General features: G+C 49.7%; 1 long non-coding RNA gene across 2 annotated transcripts; it reads left to right on the top strand.

Moving 5' to 3' along the window:
* Positions 1 to 14793: 14793 nt before the first annotated feature.
* On the top strand, positions 14794 to 17185 carry LOC138831534 (uncharacterized). 2 transcript variants are annotated; one of them, XR_011373363.1, is made up of 4 exons: positions 14794 to 14916; positions 15158 to 15295; positions 16104 to 16327; positions 16996 to 17185. It is a non-coding gene; the product is annotated as an uncharacterized lncRNA (long non-coding RNA). The 2 variants fall into 2 exon arrangements; XR_011373362.1 differs by lacking the exon at positions 14794 to 14916 and having other exon boundaries at positions 15049 to 15295.
* Positions 17186 to 18402: the final 1217 nt, after the last annotated feature.

Here is an 18402-nt window from a genome sequence, read left to right as displayed (position 1 = left end):
TAGTTGTTCTTGGTGCTCCTGAGGATAAGATGCTGTGTCTGGGTATAGGGTGCTGTGACTGAGCATAGGGTGCTGTGACTGAGCATGGGTACTGTGACCACCCGAGGATGGGTGCTGTGACTGAGCATAGGGTGCTGTGACTGAGCATGGGTACTGTGACCACCCGAGGATGGGTGCTGTGACTGAGCATAGGGTGCTGTGACTGAGCATGGGTACTGTGACCACCCGAGGATGGGTGCTGTGACTGAGCATAGGGTGCTGTGACTGAGCATAGGGTGCTGTGACTGAGCATGGGTACTGTGACCACCCGAGGATGGGTGCTGTGACTGAGCATAGGGTGCTGTGACTGAGCATAGGGTGCTGTGACTGAGCATGGGTGCTGTGACCACCCGAGGATGGGTGCTGTGACTGAGCATAGGGTGCTGTGACTGAGCATAGGGTGCTGTGACTGAGCATGGGTGCTGTGACCACCCGGGGATGGGCTGTAGGACTATTCATCCTGTGGGCTTTCCGTCCAGCACAGGTGTGTGTGTGTGTGCAGTGGGAATCCAGGACGTAGTCCACCCTGTGGTGACCATGCAGAGGCTCTCCCACAGGGGGTTTGGTTGGTCCTTTCCAGGTGCACTTGTGAGGAGGACCCTGCCCCGGCCCCGGCCCCACACGGGGGCCAGCTCTGTGTTGGGGCCCACCTGTCTAGATCTCGGGAAGATGGGCAGGGAAGAAGGAAGCTGGGCCTGTTCATGGCGGTGTCTCAGGGGGCAGCACCGCAAGGCAGCTCTAGGTGATTTGAAGCCAATGTGCCTCATGGCCCCAGGTCAGCGTTACCACACAGCCCGACTAATTCTATGAGGAGGTGCGCACTTGACAATCTGCAGTCTTTCCAACATGACCAAGACATTTCAACTTGTTTTTTCCAGAAAAAGCATCCTGACTTGTTTCATGCGGCCGTGCACATTTTGCTCATTGCATCCAGCATTGGCAGGAACCCCCGGAGGATTTGGCTTCAGACCCCTGAAAATTTCAGATGTCCATCCATCCACGGCCATCCAGGTTCAGCCTGCAGACTGCGGCCCTGGCAGCGGCTAGCTCTCTGTGCTGGCTTTCCCTCTCTCCACCTGTGATGGCTGCTAATGTGTTCTGATGGTGTTTGTGCTGCCCTGGCCCTGAGCACAAAGAACCAAAGCCATGTGAAAAAAATGCCCATCAATCAGGCTGAGTGGCGAAAGGAAAGGTCTGAAAAGGTGCACAGTACAATGCAAAGACACAAGAAACCATTTCACCTGTGAGCTGCAAATTCCTCCTCTGTGGAGAGACTGAATTATCTCCCGAGTTACTCTGATGACCCCATGAGTGCCTGTGCCCAGTTCTCAAGCAGAAAGTGCGTGTTCTGGCTCTTCCTCAGTGCCTGGCATGGTTACGACCTCACGGCTGATAGGATCTTGTTTCCTCCTTGCCACCATCTTCACTGGGATGTTGGATTTGACCCCTTCCCAGATGCAGACACCGGAGAACGTTGTATGGAGTAATGGTCAGACATGTGTGGCTGTTCTGGTTCCGGGTCTCTTCACGACTCCTGGGTGTAGGCTGGAGGGAAGGGAGGAAGCAGAGAGCCGCCTTGCCTGCACACCGACCGGGGAAGATGGCTTCCACCATCACCGGTGTATGGCCCACCACCATGCCGACCCTTCAGGAGTCCCTCATGGAGCTTATGTTCACATCCATTTGTATTCTACTGGTGCCCAAGCAGTAATGAACGCGACGTTCTTATAATTGAGCGTCAATGAGGAAACCAAGTCATGCATCAGTCTCTGCATGAGCTAGGGATGTTTATTTCAGAAGGATTCAGAGCTTAGAGAAAGGCCTTTCCTTGCTGTCTGGGTGGTCTGGCTTTAGTCACTCTTCTTGTGAAACGCAGGTGCTCAGTCACAGAGCTGTTTTGTCCGCTCACATCTCCAGGACCTTGGACAGCGGCCGTCTGTGTGTGGTTCTCTTCTTACCCTGAGTGGAGTTCTGAGTGTGCCCCCTTCGCACTCAGTGCTGGCTTTCCACCCACTCCGCTCTTCCAGCCCAGAGCGCACACAGAAGCTTGGGGGTCTCAGCCTCACACTCCAACAGCAAACAGCAGGATGCCGTGGGGAGCAGCCCTTCTGGTCTGTGTTGCAGATGCCGCCGCTGCCGCAGCTCCCTGCGTGTCCCTCTTCCTCTCCTGACAGCTCTCCCCGGGGGGGGGGGCCCACTAACACCGCACCTGGGTGGTGGGCTGTCCTCCTGGACACACCTACCCGAGCCTTTACTTTACAGTGTGCTCTTGTCAGCGGCCCTTCCCGTCGTCTCTGGTCCCTCTCTCCTCCCGTTTTCTGCAGTTCTGATGCTCTCCTTTCTTCATGTGAATTTTGGGCTGAGGATATTTTCCTCCTGTCTGAATGATTTTTGTCTCTGCCCGAAGAGCAGATCTGCTGGTGACATGTTCCCGTGTGTGTAATTCACGTTCAAAGAAAAAGCATCTTTGCTCTCCTTCATTTTAGAGGAAAATTCTGCTCCCCGTGGGACTCCGAGGTGGTGTTTCTTGTCCAGTTTACTGCAGGCTTGTTCTTCTTTTGGCATTCCATGCTGCTGTCTCCTATTGAGTCACCGCTGAGGATGTGAGCCACAGATCTCGACCCTCCTACCTCAGTGGGTGTCCCTGTCTCTGACCACCAGACATCTCCGGGCTTTGGTGCCTTGAAGTTTGAGTATCACACATCTGCTATGATTCGGGTATATTAACCTTGTTGATCGTCTCTGAGACTTAGTGTCTGCTATTAATTTTAGGGAAAATATTGGCCATTATTGATTAATTCAAATGTACCTTTGCTCAGAGTTTTTTTTCTTATCCTTCTTCTGTTCCAATTGTGTATCGCTTACCCCTGCCAAACTTGTTCTGGTCCACATTTTTCCTTTGTTTTCTTCATGGTGCATCCTGGGGAAGGTTCTATTGACCTTCCTGTAACCTGGTGATTTTGACCTGTGTGCCCTGTGGAGTTTGCTCATGAGCTTGTCTGAAAGTTCTGTCATTTCTCTTTCTGTGGTTGATTTTTCCCCCAACAGCTTGGCATCTTCATGTTTCCATCTCTTGGCAGAAGTCTCCATCTGTTTGGCTTCTGTTTTGTGCTTTTCCATTACAGCCCCCAGCCCTTGTTCAAATGCCCGCATGTGGACTCGGGCATCTGTCCCGATTGGCGTCTGGTTCTGATCACGGCTGGTCTCGGAGCGGTTGGACCATCTTGTGATTATTTTAGGTTGAAAATCACCCATGTGGCAGTAGACAGGCTCTTAGTGTGAGAACTTGCACCCACCCAGCTGAGGTTAGGCTGCGTCTCACACTTGCTATGGGCCAGGGAGACCTCGACATCCCTTAGCAGCCTGGGATTCTCCTCACTCACGACCGTGGGGTTCCCCAGCCTCTCCTCATCAGGAGGACGCTGGCCGTCACTCAGCAGGGCCAGCTGCTGGTGTGGATGGGAAGGAGCGCTGTGGGAGGCCAGTTCCCGGGCTGTCCTGTCTGACAGCCGTGCGGCTTTTCTCTTTCTGTCCTGGATTGCCTAAAAGCCACAGAGCCTGCGCAGGGCCTTTTACCCTCCAGAGGAGCATTTGGCAGGAAGAAGGCTGGGGGAAGTGATCCAGGATCCATGGATCCAGCACTGTGATCGGCTCCTTCCTGATTCCTCCTGTGAGAACTTGACGGGACATCTGGGGACGAAGCTCCTGTGACCGTCCCCTGTCGCAGACCCCACGAGCCCCGGCCTCATGTCCACCCACGGGTCAGAGCCGCCGGGATGGGGTCCCCAGCTCCTGCCTCCCTTGTGTAGACCCTGGCTGTGGCTCTGGACGCACATCTGTATAGATCAGATTTCAAGGAGGCGATTTCCCGGGCAACGTCAGGTCTCTAATAGAGCCAGGATAAAGCATTTCTTTTTCAGCTTGCCTGCATTTTTCTTATTATAAAGACAAGAATGGCCCTTGATATGTCAGTGACAAGTGTTTTTTATATGTCATGTTAGGGTTTTGCTTTTAGAACGGTACTAACTTCATGGAAGGAGATGGAAATAGTCCCCGTTTTTCTAAAAGATAAAAGCAGTTTGTTTTTTGAAGTTGTTAAATTTGAATTTATAAAGTTATTATCTGTCTGTCAAATTAAAAAAAAAACCTCAACAAACTCAATCCCAGCAAACCAAACAATCAGAGAGAAATCTGATATTTACTTAGGAAAAGAAGAGCATACTTTATATGCCCCAGTAAACTACGGATGTTTCAAAGAGGTTGGAGCAAGGGAAGGTCTGTTTTCACTGTATTTGATGTTGGTGTCCTGCATCTTGTACATACATTTTTCTATACATTTTTTGGGGAGAGGAAGGGAAATAACAAAATGCTGAAACAAGTATACAAGTTGACCCACTGTAACAATGAGATGTATAAGACACTATATAGAAAATGAACTTTACAACTTGGGGTGGGGAGGGAGGAGTTGGGGAGGTGGGAGGGAAAGGATGGTAGGGGAAAAACAAAGAAGGGGGTAACAGTGCTTGATAGGAAATGTACTCATTACCTTACTCAGGTAACTGTAACCCCTCTAGACACTATTTTTACAATAAAAAATAAAAAAATGAAGAGAGTTGTATCAGCTATTCTGAAATGATAGCCATTTTCCTCACAGGTTAATAAGCAGGGCAATGTGAGCCCCAGGCTGGACAAACATCGGGCAGGCTCCAGCGGAAGTGATTGGTTGCAATGGAGAGATCTGGAGATCCCTGGCAGCCAGGCATGAGTGAGAATTCTTGCTGTGCAAATTCTGCCTGGCTTTTGTAAACCATTCTTATGACAACTCTCACATCCCCCTCACAGTGGTAGACATAATCACTAAAGCTTTGCTTCCTTCTACAAAAGTAGTTAAACTTAATAATATGATAACACCTAGAAAAAAATCCCAAATTATGTATTTTGTCAACATTCCTAGGACTTTACATTGTGCTGCTCTTAGTAGATTTTTTTCTGATAGAATTTGAAATATTGTCATTGACAATATTTGAGTTATCAAGTAGATTGTCAGAAAAATTCCAGGCTAATTTTTTAATTGACTTCTTAACTTGTTTTTGTATCTATTTTCCATTGTAAAAATACTGTACAGAGGGGTTACAGTTGTATGAGTAAGGTAATGACTGTATTTCCTATTGAGCATTGTTGCCTCCTCCTTTGTTTTTCCCCTACCATCCCTTCCCTCCTCCCTTCCCAATTTTTTTAAATTTTATTTTTATCTTTAAGTTGTTGTGCAAATGAGTTTCCATTCCACTAAGTAGCATATGAATACAGTGAATGCTGGTCAATATCATCCCTTTCATCATCCTTTCCGACCCCTCAAACCCCACTCCTTCCTTGTACTCAATTTTATGACTTCATTCTTCCCCATTTCCAGGCTACTTTTTTGCTACTGGGTTTAGAACTCCGGCCGTGGCATTGTGAGCCAAGCATTCTACCTCCTTTGCCATGCCCCTTGCTAGTTTTGCTTTAGTTGATCTCTCAGATGGAGTCTTGGACCATGATCCGCTTCCTTCTGCCTCCCAAGTGCTGTGATTGCATGCATGCACCATGTTTTAGATGATTTTAGATGATTTGTGCAGAAGAGTAATATTTAACTGTTGAACATAACATCTTTCTGTTCTTTAACGCAACTCAATTTTATTAATACACTAATCTCTGCCTTGAATCACTAATGGCTTGGTTCACTGTTATATATACACTTTGTGCTGGGCACTGGAGATACCAAAGCAATTAAGATTATTTTTCCTGATCTCAGGAAGGAGGAGTACACCAACTGCCAGAGGGATATAGGAGAGCCAGAGGGAACAAGAGAACGAAGATTAGCCAAGCTCACTGGCAGATGACTCACGTTTATCCAAAGAGAATGGAAGATAGACTTCGTGACAGGCCACCCGGTCTCGATCCTTCAGGGAACAATCATCGCCGTGGCTGTGCCGGGGTGACTGGAGGAGGGATAAGGAGGATCGTCATGCTCACAGAGGACGGGGAAACAAATCACAAGCAGATGAAGCACTTCTTGCAGCGACAGGCTAGATCACTCCAGAGTCAGTACAGAGAGGGAGGCTGGAATTGTAATTCATGTTAAAAAAGCACCATGGGGATGAGACCAGAGGAGGTGAGCCAGGGTTATTACAAATAGTGCGCCCCATGGTCACGCCATGGGGGGCATGCATGCAGACACCCCGAGGTGCCACTGTCCTGAGGGGTTTGGTGGGTAGCTCCTCAGGTCAATGTGTTAAGAGGCATTAAAGTACTTGACATTGTATTGTTCTGTTCAAATGGCACAGGGCCTTTCCAAATCGTAGGAGGAGCTCCAATGTGCTGGCCAATACTCAGACTACGAGACCCATCTGTGATAAATAGCAGAGAAGTAGATGTTGGAAGGAGAGGATGCTGGAAGTTCCTTGGGGCAAAAGCAGACGTTTTATGGACATCTCAGTGTAAATGGGAACGCTCCCTGTCCCCCCAGGCCGCTGCACTCAGCGGTGGTGGTTGGGAAGCGCGGGGGTGGCCGACTCCGGTTCTCCCTGCAGGCTGCCCAGGGTGCACTCACCTGGGTCTCCACCAGATGCCCGATGATGTCTGAGCAGCTCATGGAGACAGAACCTTCCAGAAGCACAAGCCATGAAGATGTATGAAATGAACGTGTCTCCTGTGTATAGTGCTACTTCTGAAAGCAAAGGAGCAAACATGAGCTCTAATTTTGTGTACAAAGAAAGATAATCTGGGGAAAATGCACGCACTTTTTTTTCATATATACAAAGAGAAACACAGGAAGGATAAGCTGCGAATGATGTTGATTACCGTCGTAGGCATTGCCCGCTTTCATTCTTCTATTAATACCATTTTCTTTCAGTGACTAAATGAACCACTTGTTTATGTTCAGAAAACCTGTGTGTTTCTGTGCCAGCAAGATCTTTGAGCGTACCATAGGAAGTCACACCCAGCGAGATGAGAAGTTTCTGTAGAAGCACACCTATAGGCTCACGACCTCCAGCATCGTTTTGCTGAAGCTCATGTTGAAGGCAGAGGCTGTCTTCAGTGTTGGCACCTGGATGTCTGTCTGAGGAATGCACAGAACAGCACTGAGCTCATCCAGATGCCCCCCACCTCCACGCAGGGTCACCCCCCACCAGCTGCAGGGAGCCGGGCTCTCCACAGAGCTCCCCCAGAAACAGCCCTGGTGAGCTTGGCCCCGGAGGGCAGTGGAATTCTGGGCTAATCTATGCTATTTTCTGTGGCTATTCTATAATCCACCCATCTCAGGGTGGATTACATTAGCTAACACAAAGAAAGCTCCTGGAGAGTCCTAGAGCCACAGAAGGATGCACACCAAGCCCCTGAGAGGGAGGAGGACTCGGACTCGGAGTTGCTGTTGGGAGCTGTCCAACGCCTGCCCACTAACAGTCCAATACCCCTGCCCCCTGCCCCCAGCGCTCCCGCTGGAGTGCCACTGAACCACTGTCCTGCGCTCCTCCCCATGGACCCAGCTTCAAATCTATCCACAGTGAGATCTGCAAGGAGCTCTGCTTACCCCAGACTCTCTCTGGTTCTCACTAATTGGATAATAGTGACGTGATTGTGGCCCCAAGGCCGGAACCCGTTTGTCATACTTGCTTCTAAAGACCCACAGCCTCCTCCTGGGGGCGGGGGGGGGGGGAACTGGCTGGCCAGCTGTGATTAGGGCCTCTGCTAGCCACGGTCCACAGAGCACCTCAGCCCTCGGGTCCCACGCAGGCCTCACCCACGGAGGAGCTGGCCCTGAGACGCAGTGTCTCGGGTTAGCAGCCCACAGTGCTCTGCTGTGGCGGAGCAGATGGCCACGCACAGGTTTTCCAGGCTCGTTCTAAAGAGGAGCGCTCTTCTATGAAAGCAGTGAGGGGGGGAGGGGGGTAGGTCCTGGCCAGGAGGCGGCCATGGGGCTGAGCAGCGGCTGTGGCTGCAGTGCACAGTTCTGAATAAACACCAGGGCAGAGCGTGGCTGCCAGGCCGGGCAATCAGGGTCCATATGTGGTAGACGCGTTGGGAACGGAGACCTTGCCTCCACTCCTGGTGAGGCCAAGACCCGCCCTTCCTGTCTCCTGGTGCCAGGTGCTCTGCAGATCTTCCCTGCTGCTCACTGCTCACAGGACCCACCTTCCTGTGCCAGTTCCAAGAGGGAGGTCTTTCGCTGATGAACGCCACGGGAGCCACGCTCCTCAGGCCTACAATTTCAGTCCTTTCGGACCAACATGCAAGGCGGCCTTGTTTCCAGTGAGTTCTGAAGCAAAAATTTGCCAACTTTCACGCGCTTTTCTTATGGCAGCCCAAGTCTTATGTATTAACATCAAGCTTCTGGTCTCACTGAATAAAGCCGTGTTTGCCTTACACGGATTCAAGTCGATGACCACAAGCTAGCCAAAGCCTGGAGAGCAAGTTGTTCCTCCTCCTCCTCCCCTCCCTCTCTCCTTCTCCTTCCCCCCCTCCCCCTCCCTTCTCTTGCAGGGTAGAGGGGCACAGAGGGGACAGGGCAAGGGAGCTGCAGGAGCCCCTGATGGAGGGTGGCCTTTAGCAGGGAACCAGCAGAAGCCCATAAAAGCTTCATTACCTGCTGTGTTTTGGAGGGGTGAGGGGGAGAAACAGCATGAATGCCTAGATGGAGCCAAGATAGTCACCGGCGGTGACCTGCAGGTAGCATCCTGTTAATTCTGAAGTGCGTCTTCTCCTCATCTCTCCATTCCTTCTTCAGGCTACTAGGTTCTTTCTTTACTTTTGCAAGCTATCTCAGATTTGCATCGAACTCTGAAGCCATGGACAGCAAACATGGATAACCAATAGATGCAGCCAACCCAAGCCACGTGGGAAGTGAAGGCTTGGTGAAAGGAGGGAGGATTGATGTGCATCTGAGAACTAGCTGTGTCATCATTTTTAAGCCCTTTCCACGTTCAATAGTGGTATTTTCAAACTTTTCATTGAAAAAAATATGGTAAAACTGCTTCATGGAAATTCTACATGGAATAAAGTATAATGAAACTCCTGTTGAATTTTCAGTCTGGAAGCAGTAGGCATTGAAGTAAACAGTTTGGTAGCTTTACAAAGCCACGGTGGCCTCAGGCATAGTACATAGAATCTGAAAGAATCCAGGGCTGCTCTGCGTCTGGGGCTGTAAGTCAGCTGCGAAGGAGCAGAACCCTTTCTGTCACTGGAAAGCGACAGGTTTTGCCTAACAGCATTCCCCTTATCTGACATGATAGCACACAGTTAAGGGTTTGTGCACCTGGCTTCCACCAGCGCGTGGATGTGGCATAGATTTCCTGTGCGATCATCCCTGGTCAGTGCAGTGGGGTGGACTCCCGTCCAGCTGACCTTTCTGACTCTGTTCCCCTGAGCAACAATTGGGAGAGGTGCTAACTCCTCCTCCTTTTCAGCAAGGAGCCTCACCATTTCCCCTTCATTGGGACAGAAGCGATCATGTGCACTCAGCTGTAGTCTCTCTCTGTAGAGACTTGTGCATCTGTCTTATCCTCTTAATTTCCGTATACTCTGTAGGTGTTATTTGAGTTCTTTTCTCACACTGCACTAGCTTGTAAGTGTGACAGCACACTGACTGTCAGCTGTTTGGAGGGCATTGAGCTGCTAATGGAAGCCATGAGACATGCAGAAACGGCACGACTGTCACAAACGTATGCTTAGAGTCCCAGGAACGGAGGCCAGCTTTGGCAAAATAGCCTCTTCCCTGAGGAAAAGGTTGGGTTGATGTAGCAAGTGACAATGCAGGATTCCGGTTACATTCAGGTAAGCGAGGAGGAACATGCTGTGGTGCCGCGATACTCCCCTGGTATTTGGGTTATACTTACATTGAAAGTGTATTGTTGGAATTTAACTGGGAGTTCTGCATTGCACGTGGCAGCGCTCCTGCAAGGTCATACCAAAGACTCTGTTGTGCTCGGGGCTGCTCTGAGATCTTTCCTCCACGGCAGCACACTGTGTCTGGCAAGCCAGCTTGCTGCTGTGGAGAGCCAGACGGACTTCCCGGGCACCACAAGCCTCCTGTGATCTGGATATCACTTATTCCTCATTTGTAAATGAGGATGATGATATGCCTACCACACAGGATTGCATATTGGTATAATTGAGTTAATAAATGCAAAGGTTTTGGAGATGTGCCTGGCACCCGACACCTGCTCAGAATGTTCTCCACCTCTCTTTCGTTGCGTTTGCTCCTTTCATCCTTCAGGGTTGGAAGTTTGAGGGTATCTTTCAACGGATGTCAATTTACAATGGCCGTCGGGTGGTAGGGAAGGCAGCAGGGTGCATGCCCACCCTTGAGCCTCGCTGTGCCTTTTGTCAGGTTGGGTTGAGTTGTGGCCCTGTGTGGAACCATACCTCACTTCGAAGAAGGGAATTTACAGGCATAGCGGGGACTCTCCAAGAAAGACGAAAGGGGAAGAATTTCCCTCAGAAAAGAAATTCTTCAGGGCTCATAGTGAAAGGTTAAAGTTTGAGGCAGTGACCACCACGTGTTGCTTGTTTCTGTCTAGCAAAGCAACATGTGGTGGGAATCAAAACACCTGCAAATCCTTAGCTCGGGGCTCTCCTCCTAGGCTCCGCTGTGTCGGAGTGTAGGACGAGGCCCGAGCTGCAGCCCATTTAAATAAAACAGCTGTAGAGTCTGACTCTCGGTGGTCTTCTTGCGTGGAGGGGTCCTGCAACCTTGGCATAACATATTAGTGGGGGCTCATCCGGGATACTCCCCAAAGACCCCTGAGACCTCAGACTCCAAAGGTAAAACAGCACTGTCTTTGTTAATTTGTCTTGTCCTGTCGTTTGTTTGTTTTACTTTCATTTTCCCTTGTGAGGAGGGCTACTCCGATTCGTAAAGGGTTGTCGAAGCAGACGCACTTGCACGACAACCCTGGAGGAACTGGGAGACGTCCCAGATCCTCTTGTGGGGTGGGGGTAACCCTGCCATGTTGGTCGGGGGTCCTTGGAACCCCGCTGCGTGGGGCGGGGGGGGGTCCTTGGAACCTTGGCCATGTGAATTGTGGGGCGAGGGTTGGTTCCGAGGCCCAACTCGCCCACTGTGGGTCTGCTCCTTCTGCTGTGGGGCGTGGGTGTCCCATTACAGGAGTCAGCGGACCAATTCGGGAGATCTCCACTTTGTAAGCTTTTTTTTGTAACCGTCAGGGCTGTGTGTGTCTTGTTTGTATGGTTTGATTTTTGGACTGAACAACTGATGGGACTGGAAACCATGGGCACCACTCCATCTAGCCCCCTAGACTTACAAAAAGAAACCGAGAAAGAGGAAAAGAAAAGGTACCCCCTGGTTTTTCAGGGAGATAACTTGGAAGAAGAAATGTTTCCTCCCCCATACTCCCCTTCCCAGGTTCCTTTTGCAGAACCTGAGAATGATCAAGAGGAGGAGGAAGCTATAGAACCCTCGGCACCTGCCCTTAAAGTTTCTGAGGGGCCAGTCACTCAATGACACCATGGTATCAACCCCCCTTCTAGTGCAGCTGTTTTTCCTTTACACGTTGTAAGTCCTGTGGATGCGAATGGTCAACAACAACTCCAATATTGGCCATTTTCTACCAGTGATCTATACAATTGACACACCCAAAATGCCCCCTTTTCTGAGAAACCCCAGGATTTAATTCATTTGCTTGCAACTATTCTCTTTACTCATCACCCAACTTGGGATGGTTGTAGTCAGCTTTTACAGGTCCTTTTTACCACCGAAGAGAGAGACCGTATCTGAGAGGCGGCCCGGAAACATATCCCTGGCCCCACAGGAGCACCCATCACGGATCCTGCCCTGATCACTGCCTATTTTCCTGAGATCCGACCAACATGGGACTACAATACGGTTGAAGGTAGGGAGCGACTCCTCATCTACCACCAAGCTCTGTTGGCGGGTCTCAAGGCGGTGGCTCGCCGACCTACTAATATGGCCAAAGTTTATGATGTTAGACAGGGAGGAAGTGAAAGTCCGGCAGCATATCTCATGGAAGCTTTTAGTCAATATGCCCCATATGATCTTGAGACCCAGGAGTCGGCTCAGATGATTCTGTTTGCCTATATAAATCAAGCTGCACCAGACATAAAGGGAAAGTTGCAGGCTCTAGACAGATTTGGTGAAAAGCCTATTAGGGATCTCGTAGCCAAGGTGGAAAAGGTTTGCAATCAGAGAGACACAGAAGAGCAAAAACAGGAAAGGAAGGACAGAGAACGTGATATTGAGCATGAAAAGAGAGACCGGGCCAAGGAAAAGAGGCCAGACTTGTTGGACTTGCCACTGTCACATGCTGAGCATACCTGGTTCACAGACGGCAGCAGTTTCATTCGAGATGGAAAAAGGTACACGGGTGCAGCAGTCACCACGGACACTGAGATAGTGTGGGCAAAAGCCCTACAAATGGGAAAAGGGAAGAGACTAAACATTCACACGGACAGTCGGTATGCTTTTGCCACTGTGCATGTCCATGGAGCCATTTACCAAGAGAGGGGGCTGCTGACAGCTGAGGGAATTTTAAGCCTCATCCAGGCCATATGGGAACCAGCAAATATTGCCATTATACACTGTCCTGGCCATCAAAAGGGAACTGATTCAATAACCAAAGGAAATAACTTGGCCGATCAGGCAGCTAAGGAGGCGGCCCTCCAGCCCAGAGCGGAAGTACTGCCTGTAGTAGACCCAGGGCCATGAGCTTTGCCTCCTGAGCCTCAGTACTCCCAAGAAGACTTGGAGTGGATAAAGAACATTCCCATGGCCTATAAATCCCCAGGCAGAGAAGGAAACAAAGACTGGTGGAAAACTGATGAGGGGAAACTTATCTTGCCACAAAGATTGGGCAAGGGGATTCTTATGAGAATCCATCGGGTCTCTCACATGGGAACCCGAAGAATGCAGGACTTGCTCTGACACTCAGAAGTAAAAATTAGGCAAGGAAATCAACTCATTGAGGACATTGTTAAAAATTGTAAAGCCTGTCAGCTCACCAATGTCCCCAATCAACCGGTTACAAAAGGAGCTCGCCTCCATGGAGACAGACCAGGTGTGTATCAGGAAGTAGATTTCACAGAAATTAAAACTGGAAAATTTGGATATAAATATTTGCTAGTTTTTCTAAACACTTTTTCAGGATGGGTTGAAGCCTACCCAACAATGCATGAGACCGGGAACGTCGTGGCTAAGAAGATACTGGAAGAAATCCTACCCAGGTATGGCTTCCCATCCACCATCGGGTCAGACAATGGACCGGCCTTCGTCTCAAAAGTAAGTCAGGGAATAGCCGCGGCACTGGGGACGGATTGGCACTATGCTTATAGACCCCAGAGTTCAGGGCAGGTAGAAAGAATGAATCGAACTCTCAAAGAGACCTTAACTAAATTGGCCTTGGAGACTGGCGCAGACTGAGTATCGCTCCTTCCTTTTGCCCTGTTAGAGTAATAAATTCACCCTATCAGCTTCACTTTACTCCTTTTGAAATAATGTATGGACACCCTCCACCCATTATCCCTAGCCTTCAGACTGAATTGCTTGCTGATTTGGATGATACTGAATTTCTGTGTAAGCTTGACTATTTACAGTTGGTGCATAAGAGTATGTGGCCCCAGCTTAGAGCATTATATGATTCTGCTTCTATTCCTACCCCCCCCCATTTGTTTAAACCAGGGGACTGGGTGTTTGTTCAAAGGTGGACGGCATTGCTGCTTGGGTCCACTGCTCCCACACCAGACCGGATGACCCCTTTGCCCTGGATGACCATGAGGAAACATGGGAAGTCTACAAGCATCCTACCCAACCACTCTGCATATGCCTCAAGAAAAGAAAAATGGACTGATTGTTATTGGTATACCCGTTCAAGATCAAGAACTGTTGGAGTTTACTTTTGGGCAAGAGCCACAAGATTGTGGCTCAGGACCATAAGTCAAGGGGGGGAATGAAAGGTTAAAGTTTGAGGCAGTGACCACCACGTGTTGCTTGTTTCTGTCTAGCAAAGCAACATGTAGTGGTAATCAAAACACCTGGTTGGTTGTGTGCCTATATAAGACCTGCAAATCCTTAGCTCGGGGCTCTCCTCCTAGGTTCTGCTGTGTCAGAGTGTAGGATGAGGCCCGAGCTGCAGCCCATTTAAATAAAACAGCTGTAGAGTCTGACTCTCCTTGATCTTCTTGTGGGGAGGTCCTGCAACCTTGGCATAACAATAGCAAGAGGAAGCAATGGAGAATTCCGCCAGGGAGATCAGCCAGCAGGGTTGGTTTCCGGGTGTTTCCATCCGCGTGTCCTGTACGGTTTAGATGTAGCAAGAGGCCCATCATGTGACTCCTTGAAGCTCTGCCACCGTGGGACTAGGGAGCACCCTCCCTGACACTCACTGACTTGGAGAGGAGGGGCCTGGACCCAGGACAAGGAAATGGCTTTCAATATCGAGTTTATATTTAACAAACACATGTAAACACTGCCCGTGTCTCACAGGCTGGTCCTGTAGAGCGAGTCCTGACCACATGGCTGCCACTTGGAGAGCTCTGTAGAAGGTCATGGGAATTTGAACTTGATGTGATTTTAAACATGTAACAACATTGCATTCTTAATTATTATTTTTTGTGGTGTCGAGTGTGAATTCAGGAGTTTCAGCTGGCTAAGCCGCACCGTGCCACCTGAGACGCTCCGCCAGGCCCTGTTTGCTCCGGTTGTTTTTGAGACAGGCCCTCACTTGGTGCTGGGGCGGCCTGAATTGTAATCCCACTGTTTGTGTTTCTCTCTGTGGCTGGGATGAGAGGCGTGCACTGCTAAACCCACTCACTGTCCCCACGAGCTTGGGGTGACCGGCTAACTGACTATACCCAGCAGTGGTGGAGGTGGGACCTTGGTGCCTTCTTTCCTTTTTATTTCATTTATTTGGGGCCTGGGGTGGTCTCCAGCTCTGATCCCTTCTTCTTCACTCCCCAAAGAGCTAGGATGACAGTCCACCCTAGCTATTCTTGATTTGTTTTTATTACTTAAAAAGATAAAATCCAATTCTTGGCTCTCATAATACGCAGAATGTGGCGCTTGGCTGGATTTTGCTCACAGGTCATGTTTACTAATTCATTCTCCAAGGAGCAAGAGAAGCAAAGTGTATCAACAGGCAAACAATGCAAATGCACAAGAGGGAGCCATTAGGAACAGAGCGCCTACGCCTTCCCAGGCTGAGGAGGGGCTGCCAGTCCAGAGGTGAAGCCGGGAGAGTCCCCACGGGTGAGTACCAGTGAAGAGCTGGGCTCCCGGGCAGAGAGAGCAGTGTGTCAGGACTGCTGGGAGGAAGATGTTTGGGGAGTAGAAGCAACATAAAGAGAGAGCATTGTAGAAAAGGCAGCATTGTAGAGAAGAAAAGCAAGAAACAAGGGGGGAAGGAGGAGAGAGAGAGAGAGAAACAGAGACAGAGACAGAGACAGAGAGAGAGAGAGGCACTAGTGGAAGAGGAGCAGCAAACACATTCACTCTTCCATTGCACACATTAAGCACTGCGCTGACATTGCCTGTTTCTGTGATAAGTTTGTCGCCGTTCCCTCGAGTTATCAATGGAAGGAGCACATGACTGTGTTCATGTGGGCACACACACATATTCAGGTAGAGCAAGGAGAACATTTCTATGCTGGACCAGAGGTGTTTTTAAAAGGAGTTACTGTAGACAAGGATAGAAAGATGGAGATGAGAGCCAGAAAAAAAAAGCTGAAGTTTTTCAGCCTCAGGAGCAGGTTTATCTAATTCTGAAAACCCACACTGCTGCTTCAGTTGCCAAAAGACGTGAAAAAAATATGTTTCATGATGGCAGGGCCATCATGAGCAAAGTGCTAGGTTTGGCATAGAGATGGACAGGCCAGCTTTAAGTTTACTCTTTCATTTACTTATTAAATCTGGAAGCTCACGCATTGTTTGAACCCTGGGCTTTTGGCACAGTGGTGGTGCTTGTTTGTTACCCCAGCCCACCTCAAGCTGAGAGCTGCAGGAGATTTGGACCTCTGTCCTGATAACTTTTGTTTAATCTAGTGTCTTCCTCCAGCAGATGATCAGCTCCATTCTTCAGCCCCATGCTGCAATCTGGAAGGGTCGGGGACCGAGTCTTGTGCTTTGACTGAGAGAACAAGTTTTCTTTCCCGAGGTCTTGTCATAGCTTCACTCCGTGAGTTCTTGCTGCCACTGGGGCTGGAGGCCCTTTCTTCACATGAGGAATTTCAAATGGGCTCCTATTTTGCCCATATAGAGGTGCCTGTGAATTTACTCATTCAGGTGATTTTTTTAACAAGTTATAAGACTGTAAGACACAAAGAACAGACTCAAAGGGTAAGAAGGGACATTCATGTTATGCTTTTATACTAATCCTAGCCTGTGATTACAGTTACTGGTTTATAGAAAAATTTATGCACTATATTTTATTTGTGCAAATACTTTCTGGGTAGCACTGATATTTCTAGAGTTGATTTTTGTTTTTAAAGAAAATACTGACTAGAGATCATGCATATGATTTGTGAAGGTAAGATAGTAGTTGAGAAAAGATTTCAGAATAGGCTGATCACCGTAGTTTAGAGAGCTCCATTTGTCAGTTTGCTTACTCCCTGAAATTTACTTCTGCCTTACAGTCAATACTTGCTGTTTTTCTCTGTCAGCTGTGGGCTTGCGTAGGCATGCTTCAGTGTGGAACTGTGGTTCTGCGTAGGCCTGCTGAGTGTGGCAGGGTCGGGGAGTTGAGCCCGGTGGTTATAGCCAGAGAGCCAAAGCAACAAGACTTTTGTGCTGTAGCTAGCTGTCTGCCACATGGTCAATTCTTACATTTTCATCCATGTGTATTAATTGTGTGAAAGGATGGGCTTCGTGGTGACACGTGTGTGTACAACATACTTCCATCATATTCATCTCCCACATTCATCCCCTGACCCCTGCACATTTCTTCTCTCCAGGATTTCACCATCTACTTGAAAGGCTTTGGTTTTGTTGGATGTGACGTGTGAGGGAAAACCTGCTCCTTGCTTCTCCGGCCCTGAGCAGTTTTGCTCCGTCACTCTCCCTCCGCCCCACCCTCTCCCCAACCAGCCAGCTTGCGTGTTCCACCTTTGCTTTAAAAGCTGATTTTGAAAACTCAAGTTAATTTCCTCATATTAAAAATTCTTTTTGCACAAAAGCTGTGGTGTCTCTCCCTGCGTTTCCTTTCCTTTCCTCTCAGTAGGAAAAGCAGAGGAGAGGAGGTGACAGCCTCCTCACCTGTGGTCACCGAGCTGACCTTACCCGCCCCATCACCGGTGCTCCTGGAGGCCGGTTTCCGGTGGTCTCCAGCCCCTTTCCACCAGGATGCAGCCGTATGCGCCAGGTCTGGCAGGGGGCGTGAGGGCAGGGGCATACCAGGGAGACACTCAGACACAGACAGGAAATTCAGCGTGACCAAGCAGGGAAAACCAACTGTGTGGGGAAAAGGAGCCCCGGAACTCCGGGCTGTCGGTTGCACTGTGTGTTCCGAGGGCCTTGCTGCCGCGTTCTGAACACGGTGTACATGTGTTTGGAGGAGACGAAGCCCAAAGTCAGGTAGAAGCTGTCCAGCACCTCCTCGAGATGCTGCTGGTCTGCCATCAGCAACCCGTGACGAGTGACAAGCTGTGTATTGCCAAGTCAGTGATGGAGTTGTAAGTGCTGGAGAGAATATTGGGGAACCGGCTTGCCTAACTTGGTGTTCTGCGTGGTGGGTGGGCCATGGACTCAGAGCGAGCACTTCACCCTTGACGGTGCTGTCTGCGTCCTGGGTGCGGCCATCCCCAACACCGCGCGGCCTGTGATGGAAAGCCTCGGCACACAACAGCCCCAGGGCCCCAGCGCCATGCTTGCTCAGACGCTGCTCTCCCTGCCTGTCTCCTGGGCCGCCATGCTTGCTCAGACGCTGCTCTCCCTGCCTGTCTCCTGGGCCACCATGCTTGCTCAGACGCTGCTCTCCCTGCCTGTCTCCTGGGCCGCCACGCTTGCTCAGACGCTGCTCTTCATTTGTCTCCAGGGCGGCCATGCTTGCTCAGACGCTGCTCTTCATTTCTGTCTTCCAGGGCCGCCATGCTTGCTCAGACGCTGCTCTTCATTTCTGTCTTCCAGGGCTGCCACGCTTGCTCAGACACTGCTCTCCGTGCCTGTCTTCCTGGCCTCACCAGCACCCGAAGTTGGTATTTTACTTTGATTTCCATTTCACCAAAAGTGCTTGCCTCTGACTTCCTTCTATCAAGCTTTGACTCAACAACCCCTTTCTTAGCTACTGTTATTCAGCTCCCTGTCACCAACAAGCCCTGAGATGGTCAATGTACAATAAAAAGCTCATTTTCCCTCCCTGTTTT

This window comes from Dipodomys merriami, unplaced genomic scaffold (genome assembly GCF_024711535.1).
Source record: "Dipodomys merriami isolate MVZ:Mamm:240054 unplaced genomic scaffold, mDipMer1.0.p SCAF_2, whole genome shotgun sequence".
Lineage (NCBI taxonomy): Eukaryota > Metazoa > Chordata > Mammalia > Rodentia > Heteromyidae > Dipodomys > Dipodomys merriami.
The sequence above is the reverse complement of the archived record's forward strand: the minus strand, read 5'-3'. Positions and strand labels throughout refer to the sequence as shown.